This window comes from Plecotus auritus (genome assembly GCF_963455305.1).
Source record: "Plecotus auritus genome assembly, chromosome: 1".
Lineage (NCBI taxonomy): Eukaryota > Metazoa > Chordata > Mammalia > Chiroptera > Vespertilionidae > Plecotus > Plecotus auritus.
The window spans coordinates 161680597-161693566 of record NC_137770.1 but is presented as its reverse complement, the minus strand read 5'-3'; positions in this window follow the sequence as shown (position 1 = coordinate 161693566).

The following is a 12970-nucleotide window of genomic DNA, read 5'->3' as shown; positions in this document are numbered from 1 at the left end:
TTCCCAACTTTAAGTCATCCCAACTGGTGGGAAGCAGGAAAGAAATGAGGTGACCTTACTGCAGATTTGTGAACTAAGTAAATGCTATTTTAAGGTAGGAGGTTTGGAAATGGTTTATTAAACAGCAATAAATAACTGGCACAGATACTGATAGAAAAATAGAGTGCTGACACTAAAAAAGAAACACACACTTCTTGGAGTGTCTTTGAACAGGAGGTAGGTGGAACCTGACATAATGTAGTGAAGCATGAAAATGAACACCAAGAGGGCCTCTAAGAAACGCTGAGTGGAGGCGTCATGGCTTTGAGAAGGCTGAGAGCAAGGGTTCCTGGGCAAGTGAATAAGTGACACTTAAAGGACGATGGCAGGGATTCTCGCTAGGAAGCAGCTGAAATTGAAATTGATGAGAAAGATAAGCTAAGAAAGACAATCCTATATAATAAGAGGTAATAGGCAAATTAACCCTTATGCCCTCACAAGATGGCTGCCTATGACCAGGCTGGCAGGGAGATTAGTGAGGGATGACCAAACGACTGAACAAGCAGGCTCAGTAGGGCGACCAGGCTGGTGGAGGTCTGGGGAGCATGAGGGGCAACCAGCCTGGTGGGAGGACAGTTGGGGGTGACCAGGGACGTGGGGGCAACCTGGTTGACAAAGGGGGGAAATTAGGGGTAAGCAGGCCAGCAGATGTGGGTAGTTGGGGGCGACCTGGCATGAAGGCAGGTGAGCGATTAGGAGCCAGGGGTCCAGGATTGTGAGAGGGGTATCCAACTGCCAGTTTAGTCCCGATCCCTGGGATAGCAAGGGGTCCCGGATGTTGAAGGCTGGGCTGAGGGGACCTCCCCCCATGCATGAATTTCGTGCACTGGGCCTCTAGTTAAATATAAAAGAACCTGGATTTATGGGTTTCAAATATCCATGTCCCATATAAAACTTCTCCCAAGTGTCCATTTGTCAAATAATGCTAAAATAAAGAAATGGCTTCTGGGCTAGCATCAATTCCAGTGTGTTCCAGGAAAACATGGTCTAAAGATGAAGCCACGACATATAAAAATACTTAAGACCTCAGAAACATTTATGTGGTGCTTCCAATTCTGATAAGGATTTTCAGAATGTAAGAATTTTAAAGGCACTGTCCTACAACACCTCCAGGATGCCCCAGGTGAAGAGCTTATCTGAAACAATTTGTAAGATAGCTCTTCTAATGCCATGAACCCCAGTGAAATTCATAGGACACTCAAATTTCAATGAGAATTGTAGTAGCAAAAACACTGTCTGCTAGCTCCTGAAGGGAGACCAAGACAGTACACAATAAAAAGAGACCTATGGGGCTTAGATGTTCTGCAGCAGTGGTCGGCAAACTCATTAGTCAACAGAGACAAATATCAACAGTACAACGATTGAAATTTCTTTTGAGAGCCAAATTTTTTAATTTAAAATTCTCCTAATGCCACTTCTTCAAAAGAGACTTGCCCAGGCCATGGTATTTTGTTATAGAGCCACACTCAATGGGTCAAAGAGCCGCATGTGACTCGCGAGTTGCAGTTTGCCAACCACGGTTCTACAGGGAGGAAGCAGGCTGATACAAGAGCTGCAAGCATAGGTCATTTCTTATAAAGAGGACAGAGAAAGACTCAGAGGGCACAGGCAAGGTCCACAGAGAAGCCTTCCATGGTTAGGAATAAGTTTTCGTTTCCTCTGAGAGGAAACAGAGAATACGGTGAAATAATTTTAAATCTCAGTGGAAAAACCAGTGCAGCGTCCTAAGGCAACATTTAAATGCCAGTTCTATTCTGGCTTACTTCAAGCTTGTTTGTATTTTATACCACAACTTTTCGCTACAGAAAACAAGAAGGCTTTAAAATTTTGAGATTTCATATTGAGGCATGTATTTCTTCTTTTAATATTTTTTAATCCTCTCCCAAGGATAGTTTTCCATTGGTTTGTTTTAGAGAGAGTGGACGAGAGAGGGAAAGAAACATCAGTGGCCAAGGAAAAGCCTGGAACCCAGGTATGTGTCCTTGATCAGTATCAAACCCTGCTCTATCCACTGAGCCAAACCAGCTAGGGCTCAAATTGAGACATTTCTAAAGAGGAATGGTGACAGTCCAGATTTTAATCTTCTCCTGCCCAGGCACTGAGTCTATGAAGTATGAGTAAAACACAATGAAGGAAATGTCAAAGTCAGCAGATCCTGTTACCTGGAATTCATGGAATGGAAGTGAAGTGGGAGGCACTGGGTTAGAGGTTAAAGGTGTGAATGGAGAAAAAAAGGAATGGGTGTTATCCCATCATGTTACAGTGTCAGCAAAACATAAGCTGGCCACAGGCTTTATCAAGATACAAAACATCTCCAAAAAAAACCCCACAAAAAACAATCCACTACACTGGCTTTTTTATTACTACATAAAACAAGTGTTAATATTCAAGGTGACTGGGAAAGTACTCATAAAATGTGATTTGGTACTGTCATAAGGACAGGCTTACCCATCAATGAAGTAGAAGGGAGACTTCCAGCATTAACCCACACCTTTATGGCCAAGTGCTTTTTGTCAAGAGTGTCAAAACAAATGAGATATGAATAGACTTTTCAATAATTTGTATTGAGACAACTGGATATCCACATGCAAATGAATAAAATAAGACCTGTACCTCGTACCATGCATCAAAATTAACTCAAAATGTAAACTCTTACAGGAAAACATACGTGTATATCTTCATGACTGAAATTGAGAATTTTTTGGATGTGAAAGTATAAAGACAAAGAAAGATTAAGTGAACTTCATCAAAGTAAAAAATGTCTGTGCTTTAAAAGACAGCATCAGGAAAATGAAAATATGAGCTACTGATTGGGAGAAATATTTGAAAATTCTTTATCTAATAAGGGGTTTGTATCTCTAGGGTTAAGAACTCTTAAAATTCAATGATAAAAAGACAATTCACATCCTCCCCAGCACTTGTCATTTGTTGATTTATTGATGATAGCCCTTCTGACAGGTGTGAGATGGTACCTCATTATGGTTTTGATTTGAATCTCTCAGATGATTAGTGACTTTGAGCATGTTTTCATATGTCTATTGGCCTGCTGTATGTCCTCTTTCTAAAAGTGTCTATTTAGGTCCTTTGCCCATTTTTGACTGGATTGTTTATCTTGCTTTTGTTAAGTTGTGTGAGTTCCTGGTAAATTTTGGAGATTACACCCTTATCTGAAATATTATTGGCATATATGTTCTCCCATGCAGTGGGCTTTCTTGTGGTTTTGTTGATGGTTTCTTTGCTGTGCAGAAGCTTTTCATTCTGATGTAGTCCAATTTGTTTATTTTCTCCTTAGTGTCCATTGCCCTAAGAGCTGTATTCGTAAAGATGTTGCTACGACATATGTCTGATATTTTGCTGCCTATGGAGTCTTGTTAAGATGTCAATGGTTTTCCGTCTGACATTTAAGTCCTTTAACCATTTTGAGCTTGTGTATGCTGTAAGCTGGTGATCTAGTTTTATTTATTTATTTGTTTTTGCATGTATCTGACCAAATTTTCCAACACCATTTATTGAAGAGACTGTCTTGACTAAAAGGAACCCTCCTGCACTGCTGGTGGGAATGCAGACTGGTGCAGCCACTGTGGAAAACAGTATGGCATTGCCTCAAAAAGTTAAAAATGGAACTCCCATTTGCCCCAGTACTCCCAGTTCTAGGAATATATCCCAGGAAACCGGAAACACCAATCAGAAAGGATATATGCACCCCTATGTTCACAGCTCCACAATTTACAATAGCTAAGATTTGGAAACAGACTAAGTGCCAATCAGCAGATGAATGGATTAAAAATTGTGGTACATCTACACAGTGGAAAACTACACTGCTATAAAAATAAGAAATTTTACCATTTTCAACAGCATTGATGCAATTGAAGAGCATTATGCAAAGCAAAAATAGGCCAGTTGAAGAAATATAAATATGACATAATCTCACTCACATGTGGGATATAATGATCAACATAAACTGATGAACAAAAATAGATCCAGAAACAAGGGGAAGAGAGGTTGGTTATAGGTCAACCAAAAGACGTGTATGCATGCACATTAGCATAACCAATGGACAAAGACACTGGGGCAGTGGAGGCCGACCCTTTGGGGTGGGAGTGGCCCGGTGTAGGAATGGTAGATCTGGGAATAAAGGAGACCTATATAAAACTTTAAACAATAATTAAAAAAAAAAAGATAATCCAATTAATATTTCCAAAGGAATTGAGTAGAGAGATATTCAAAGAAAATATACAAATGAATATTAAGCATGTGAAAAGATGATCAACATCGTTAGTCAATAGAGAACTGAACATGAAAACCAACACTAAGATGCCACTTCATACCCACTGGGATGGCTACAATCAACAGACAGCTGGTGGCAGGGGGGCAAGAATGTGGAGAAACTGGAACCCTCATGCACTGTCAATGAAAATGCAAAATGGTGCAAACACTGTGGAAAACAGTCTGGCAGTTTCCTGGAAGGTAAAAGATACGATCTAGCAAATCCATTTATTACTATAGCCTCAAGAGAATGAAAACATATGTGCACATAAAAATTTGGACATGAATGTTCATTGCAGTATTCTCAACAACACCAAGAAGGGGAAATAACCCAAAGGTTCATCAAATGATGAATATATTTAAAAATATGTGGTCACTTCATACCATGAAATGTTGTTCAGCAATAAACAGAAATGAAGTACCAGTGATACATCTACAAGCCAGCAGTACCTTGGAAACATTATGCTTCCTAAAATAGCAGTCCTGAGGGAGCACCTATTGTGTGATTCACTAATATGAAATGTGCAGAACAGACAAATATAGGGAGACTGAGAGGACAGTAGTGGTTCCCTAGGGCTAGGAATAGTGGGGAAGTGGAAGCTGGCACAGGGTGGTTGCTAAAGTGCACAGGGTTACATTTTCGGGGCATGAAAATGTCCTCAATGTGATTGTGATGATGACTAACCAATGGAAAAAGACAACAGGTGCATGATGACATGAGTGGAGAGTTTCTGGGGATAATGGAGGAATAAGGTCACATATGTGACACCTTAACCAATAAAGAAATTAAAAAAACCTCTTTGAATATAGAAAAAGCCACTGAATTGTACACTTTAAATGAATGAACTTCATGGTACGTTCATTATGTCTTAATAAAGCTGCTTCCTAAAATTTTGTGATTTGGTGCTGGTGCCAGGGTTTAAGACATACAGAGTTAAGCAGTAGGCCCTTTTTATGGAAAAGTGATAAAGAAAAAAAGCTGTCTTTTTCTCTGATGACAAGTCTATAAACTTAACAGAAAATTCTATATTTCACAGTTCAAGCACTGAATGATATCTATTTCCCCAAATAAGGTGATGTTGGGGTCCCAAAAACTGATTTATTATTACCTCCTGTATTAACCTTCCAGTCTCCATTGCCATTTCTGTTAGACTTGGATTTATAACTCTGGGGAAACTGTGCTCTTCATTGAAATTCCTTTTTGGCATGTTTAAGGGTTCCTGAAATCTGCAGAAATGTACAAAAGAAAAATGTCAAAATCTTCAAGAGTAAATCCTATCTAATAAAAATGTAATATGCAAATTGGCCGTACCTCTGCTATACCCACCAGCAGCAACCACCAGCCATGGCCACCAGCCAATCAGGATAAAATATACAAATAAACCCAACCAAGATGACTACAGCCACAGGGAGCAGGAGGGAAGCTTGGGTTTCCCTGTCAATGGAGGAAGCCAAGCTTTCCTCCTGCCCTTGCTGGCCCAGGCCTCCACTCAAGGCTACAAAGTTTCAGTGATAGAAGATACATAAATCCAAACAGAAATGGCAGCAGCCATGGAGCTGGAAAGAGCAGGAGGCTTGGGTTGCCCCGGCAATGGGTGAAGCCAAGCTTTCCAAACACCCTGGCAGGCCCAGGCCTCAGCTTAAGGCTACAAAGTTTCAATTATAGAAGATACATAAATCCCAACAAAAAAAGGCTGTGGCCACGGAGCAAGCAGAAGGCCTGGCCCTGCTCCAGGCTACAAACTTTCGGTTGTAGAAGATAAATAAACCCCAGATACCAGGACCTCTGCTTGGTTCACCAGGGGCCGTGGCCAGCCTGCAAACCACCACAGGCCCATCGCCCAGGCCGCCCCACACCCCAAGGGAACCCCCATCTTGACCCTGAACACCCTTCAGGGCAAACCAGCTGGCCTCCACCCGTGCACCAGGCCTCTATCCTATCTAATAAAAGAGTAATATGCAGATTGACCATCACTCCAACACACAAGATGGCTGCCCCCATGTGGTCACAGATCCTGCCCCCATGTGGATACAAGTTGGCCACCACAAGATGGCCAGCAGGGGAGGGCAGTGGGAAGGGACCAGGCCTGCATGGGAGGGCAGTTGTGAGAGCCAACACAAGATGGCCAGCAGGGGAGGGCAGTGGGAAGGGACCAGGCCTGCTAGGGAGGGTAGTTGTGGCCGATCAGGCCAGCAGGGGATGGCTGTTGGGAGGGACCAAGCTTGCAAAAGAGGGCAGTTGGGGGTGATCAAGCCTGCAGGGGAGGGCAGTTAGGGGTGACCAAGCCGGCAGAGGAGGAAAGTTGGGGGTGACCAGGCCTGCAGAGGAGGGCAGTTAGGGGAAAGCAGGCTGGAAGGGGAGCAGTTAGGCATCAATCAGGCTGGCATGGAAGTGGTTAGGGAGTGATCAGGCTGGCAGGCAGAAGAGGTTAGGGGCAATCAGAAAGGCAGGCAGGTGAGCAGTTGGGAGTCAGCAGTCTGGATTGTGAGAGGGATGTCCGACTGCCCATTTAATCTCGATCCTATTGGGCTTAAATGGGCAGTCAGACATCCCTCGAGGGGTCCCAGATTGGAGAGGGTGCAGGCTGGACTGAGAGACACCCACTCTGTGCACGAATTTCATGCACCGGGCCTATAGTATTCAATAATGATTTAAACATATATTATGTTTCTTCATATAAAGTAAACGAATCTATAAATTATGATCCTCCTTTGTTATCTCAAACTAATTTTTTTTGAAAACATACTAGCTAAATTATATATCCTATATAATAAAAGCCAGAATGACCGGTCGCTATGATGCACACTGACCACCAGGGGCAAGACGCTTAACACAGGAGCTGTCCCCTGGTGGTCAGTACGCTCCTACATAGGGAGCACCAATCAGCCAGAAGCCAGGCTCATACTGATGAGCACAACAGCAGTGGCACAAGCCTCTCCCACCTCCGCTGCAGGTGGGCAGTCAGGAGCAAAGGGTCCCGGATTGTAAAATCCCCAGACTGCGATAGGGATGTCTGACTGCCAGCTTAGGTGGACATCCCCCGAGGAGTCCCGAACTGAGAGAGGGCATAGGCCAGGCTGAGGGACACCCCTCTCCCCCAATCGTGCATGAATATCACGCACCAGGCCTCTAGTGTGTATGTGTGTGTGTGTGTGTGTGTGTGTGTGTGTGTGTGTGTATAAATTAGGCTGGGACACTATAACAGTCACTACCAGTTCAGGTAGAGGGGCCGGGCATGGGCCTGGAACCAGAGAGAAAAACATACAGGGTGGCCCGCTCCCGCCCCGAAGCTGGAGAAAACAACATGCAGAGGGCCCGGAGCAGAGACACAATCCCAGAGGGGGGCTGGCCCCCAGCAGCCCCTCAGCTGCCTAGCTGGGCTGCTGGGACAGGACAAGCCAAGCCGCCTGGGGATCCCGGGGCGAACAGGCTAAGCTAAGCCTCCTGGTGGTCCTTGGGCTAACAGGCTAAGCCAAGCCTTCTGGCATTCCCGGAACAAACAGGCCACGCCAAGCTGCCCAATGATCCTGTGGTGAAGAGACCAAGCTGCCTGTGATCCCTGGTGAAGAAGCCACTCCTCTGACCAGCCTGCCTTAAGGACCTGTTTGGGTGCGTGGCACAGAGTCTGAGGCCTGTAGCCTTCAGCCACGGGAAGTCTCCCTCTCTCCAGAGATAGGAGCACCAGCCTGGTCTTGACTCTGGGGGTGAGTTCCTGCAGGCTGAGGTTTGATCCCCACGCATTGCTGTAGGAGAACAGTGCCTTTGTTATTGCTGTGTGTCCAGGTTTTAATTGGACAAATGCCAGGCAGTCCCAGGTACCAGCTTAGAAAAATCTTGCAGGAGGATAATTCTGTCTGGGTTTCCCCAAATTCCCTCAGCCCCTACTCACCCTTCTGTAAAGTTGCAGAACAAGTGAGGCCCCTTAATTAAAAATCAGAGATCTCCAGCAACGGTGGGCCACTCTCATCACAGTCATTTGGACTGGATGACATTTGAGTATTTATCTAGGCACCATGACAGAGAGACACAAGCTCAAGTCATGATCTCTGCCCTTGTAATACTCACAATCTTAATAGAGTAGGTGGATGATAAAAGTGAAGTAATAACATGAGAATGTAAGGCAACAATACAAAGAGGAACAGAGGCAATTGCTAGGGTGATTTTCCAATAATTAGTACAAAGTGTATGGGCTGTGAATTAAATTAAAAAAAAAAAATGTGTGGCCCTGACCGGTTTGGCTCAGTGGATAGAGCATCTGCCTTTGGACTGAGGGGTCCCAGGTTCGATTCCAGTCAGGGCCATGTGCTTGGTTGCGGGCACATCCTCAGTTGGAGTTGTGTAGGAGGCAGCTGATCGATGTTTCTAACTCTCTATCCCTCTCCCTTCCTCTCTGTAAAAAATAAATAAAATATGTTAAAAAATAAATAAATAAAAATAATAAAAAAATAAAAAAAAATATGTTTCATGAATATGGGATCCCTTCCTATTTTAAAGGAAGCTGAGCTCCATGTGAATTGTGTACTATGCTATGATATATGAGGCACAGGACAAGGGAGGCCCTAAGTGTACTATTCTTTGATATTTGAGTCATTCTGTATTGTTCAATGCGATTTATTTTTATATGCTTCAGTTTTGTAATACTTAAATTACTAGGATAATACATCTTGCTATAAAATATTACTAGAAGATCAAATGATCAGGTGGCATTTATTGTTATTTTCTATAAATGAACACAGTATCTTGTATGCTAAAGTGAGAGGCACTATAGAATTATTCAGATGGGGAGACCTACAGGCTTGATTACAAGTGAGGCTTACTATCACAACTCCAATTTATTGCTTAAACAAAAGGCCGGAATCCAACTAAAAACTGAATCAAATATAAGTCCTGGAAGGGCAAATGTAAATTGGATAAGTTCTGCTATTACAAGAAAACAAGAAAAAATTCAGATGCAAGAATGTGAAGAATATTGCATCCATTCTAAGGTGCTGGTAAAGAAAAAAAAATGATATACTATGAAAATACTTACTAGAGATTGTAAAGAGATTTGTTTAAAGAGGTTTTCCTAGAGTAGGTGGTATTTCAATAATTTTTTTTTTTTAATGTGAAGAGGTTAGCTAGATAAGAAAAACGTGTAGGGGTCCCGATATGCAGAGGGTGCAGTTGGGGCTGAGGGTCCACCCCCATGCACAAATTTGTGCACTGGGCCTCTAGTAATCCTTTGCAATAAAAGAGTAATATGAAATTAACTGTCACTCCAACACACAAGATGGCCGCCCCCATGTGGTCAAAGATGGCTGTCCCCATGTGGACATAAGATGGCTGCCACTAGATGGCTGGCTGGGGAAGGCAGTTAGGGGCAACCAGGTCAGCAGGGGAGGGCAGTTAGGGGCAACCAGATCAGCAGGGGAGGGCAGTTAGGGGCAACCAGGTCAGCAGGGGAGGAAAGTTAGGGGCAAGCGGGCTGGCAGGGGAGCAGTTAGGTGTTGACCAGGCTGGCAGGGGAGTGATTAGGGGGTGATCAGACGGGAAGGTAAACGTGGTTAGGGGCAATCAGTTAGGCAGGCAGGCAAGAGATTGGGAGCCAGCAGTCCTGGATTGTGAGGTGGATGTCTGACTGCCACGGGGCCTAAACGGGCATTCGACATCCCTCGAGGCGTCCCAGATTGGAGAGGCAGGCTGGGCTGAGGGAAACACACACACACACACACACACACACACACACACACAGGCACGCACGAAATTCTTGCACCTGGTCCCTAGTGTTAATATAAAACATGAACCTATTATCAAATATCAACTAAAAACCAGAGATAAGTATCCAAGGTGAAGAAGAAAAGCATGATGATATGTGAATGTTTTGAAAAGACACAAACATACCTTTTGGTACCTAATGACAACAGTCTACAAGAATAAAGAAAAGGATCAATATCAAGGAGATCATTCAAAATAGAAGGAGAAGCAGGAAGGAAAACTCTTTGAAGTGGAAGGGAAAATGGGGAAGGAAAAAGGGTTTAGAAGAAGAGAAATCAGAGAGATAATACCAGTCTCCTCAAGTCTGCTTTACGAAGAGATCTTTGCTAGCACAATGGTAACAAAATGAAAGGGATATGAAACAATGTAGAGAAAGACAGTTAGGTGAGAGGAAAAGCACTGATGATGAGAATCAGAGAACAAACTTAAGAACTCAGCCAGTAAACAGAAAGGAAGCCATGTGGGGGCTTCCCAGACATGGGAAAGATGCCATTGTGTTTCTATGAGTGGTAAAAACAGGATTACCCAACTTCTTCTTTAAGTCATAAGGACATTTTTTTTTATGTATGATATCTTTTATAACTAAAAAAGGACAAAGACACATAAGCCGAATCAAGATATTAGCTCATTTGAATGCTGAAGGGACACACACTATGAAAAGAAGGAAAGATCAGCAGACAGAGAAGATATTTTGCAGTAATAAACATTCAAGGTAGACATGAAACTTGCAGTTGACAGGATATGCAAAAGGCAATGTCATTATGGTTTTAGGAATCATTAAAGTGTAAGTACAATATCATGGCCCTCAAAACAGTTTCACATTGTGCTGTGAGTTTCTGCAGTCAATTTTTAAATAGGATAATATGTTTATATATGAAAATTACAGATAGGAAATAAAATTTTATTTTGGTTTTAATTAAGTAAAATGACCGATAAACCTTAATTCATGCTAGAAATGATCTGAGATATAATTTTACCTGGTCATCGATTTTTCTAAATCACTCTTTTGCTTAATTACTTCATGCAAGCTCTGTTGCAGAGATATGACTAAATCAAAGTATTTCTTTGATTCTTCCTTTTGGTGCTGAATCTGAAAAAGAAATTAAAGAAAATCATTTTTAGAAATCTACAGATTTACTTTTCTTTCTTAAAAATATGATTTCTCCTGGGTTCATGAATAATATGTGTGAATAAGGTTATGAAATGTAGTAGACAGGTTTATAAACTAGATCCCAATCAGTACAGACTTCAGGAATAGTGACTTCTTACAGCACCTTAAATTGACTTTACATTTTCACCACTTTCTTTCTGGAACTAAAATTCCCAAAATTTGTTAAAATAGAGGTTTGACATATAAAATACTAAGTGCTAAAATACTTTTTAAGGATACATTGACCTTTTAGTTTCTAAAGGTGCCTTAGATACATTTTCACCAATAGTTCAAGATATTCCAGGTTCTCTTAAGTCACATCTTACTAAGGTAATCTTTGAAAAATTCCCATGCACTTCCCATTACCTTATGATGATAATCTGACTTGAGGATGAGATAGACTCTCATTCTCTGTAAGCTTTCTTCCATAGGTTTCAATTTCTCCTTTTCTATTAAACACTTTTCTCTTTAAATAAAGTGTCTTCTCTCTCATACCTAATAATAGATAACCATGTAAATTGACTGTACCTCTGCTACGCCACCAGCCAATCAGGAGTGATATGCAAATTAACCCAACAAAGGTGGAAGTTAATTAGCATACACATGCACTGAGTGACAGGGGGCGGGACGCTTGCACCTCTGCCATGTCAATGACACAGTAGTTCTGCCTCACCCCGGTCTCTCAGGGACTCTGGGCAGCGTGGGAAGGCGGGGCTGGAGCAGAAAGAGGCAGCTCCCAGAGCAGAAAGAGGCAGCTCTCAGAGCAGAAAGAGGCGGCTATGGGGCCTGAGCGAAAAGGGGCTGGGCCAGAGTGGAAAGGTGGTGCAGGCAGCCTGGGAAAGGAAGCCCATTTTAGCACGAATCTTCATGCATTGGGCTTCTAGTATTACATAACAAACATAAATTTTACTTGATTTGTGAAGCTTTTTATATCATTCTATTGTCCCCTTTCATTAAGCTCTAGCATTCTTTACTACAAGGTCTCAGCCACATATTCATATTTCAACCACTCACTCTTTTCTTTTACATAAGAATCTGAATTTCAATCCTATCATTGCCCTAAAAAATTTTGAGGGCCATCTTTTTTGCTGTAGTCCTCTAATGCTTTACTTCTCAGCAGCAACTGATAACAATGACCACATATACACTCTCCCTCTGGTCCTGTAACTGCAGTGCTTTTCTATACAGTAACCATGATGTCCAGTCCCCAACTCTTTCAATCCCTTTTTTATTTATCTTTATTTTTGCTTGTTTTGAGGGTAAGGGATTGGTAGCATGGTTATTTGGTTCTTTATTTTCACCTGTTGAAAGCCATGGACTAGAACTACATTGAAGTTGAGGGTAAGAAGTAACTAATTTAAGAAACTCTATCCCTTGTTTTATAATCTGATGGTTTTTGAATATTTAAGTTAATAATTTAAATCTGATGTTTTGAATATTTAAGTTAAAGATATGGCTAGAAATTATGCACTTGTCATATGAACATAAGTATATAATCAATACAACAGAAATGATGAGGTCTTTCTAAATGACAGAAAGATAATAGCATCAATCTAAGAATCCCTAAAATACAGAAAGCTGATAAGTTCAAAACTGATAATATCAAACACCAGATAGATGTAGAAGAGGAATGCTCTGAAAAAATGAATTAGGGGAGCTGCAGTCTAGCAGCAGATAGAGACAGTGGTCACCTAAGAGGATCCTTTTTCAACCTTTTAGAATAGAGACTGGAGCCCTGGTGAATGAAAATTCATGCACTT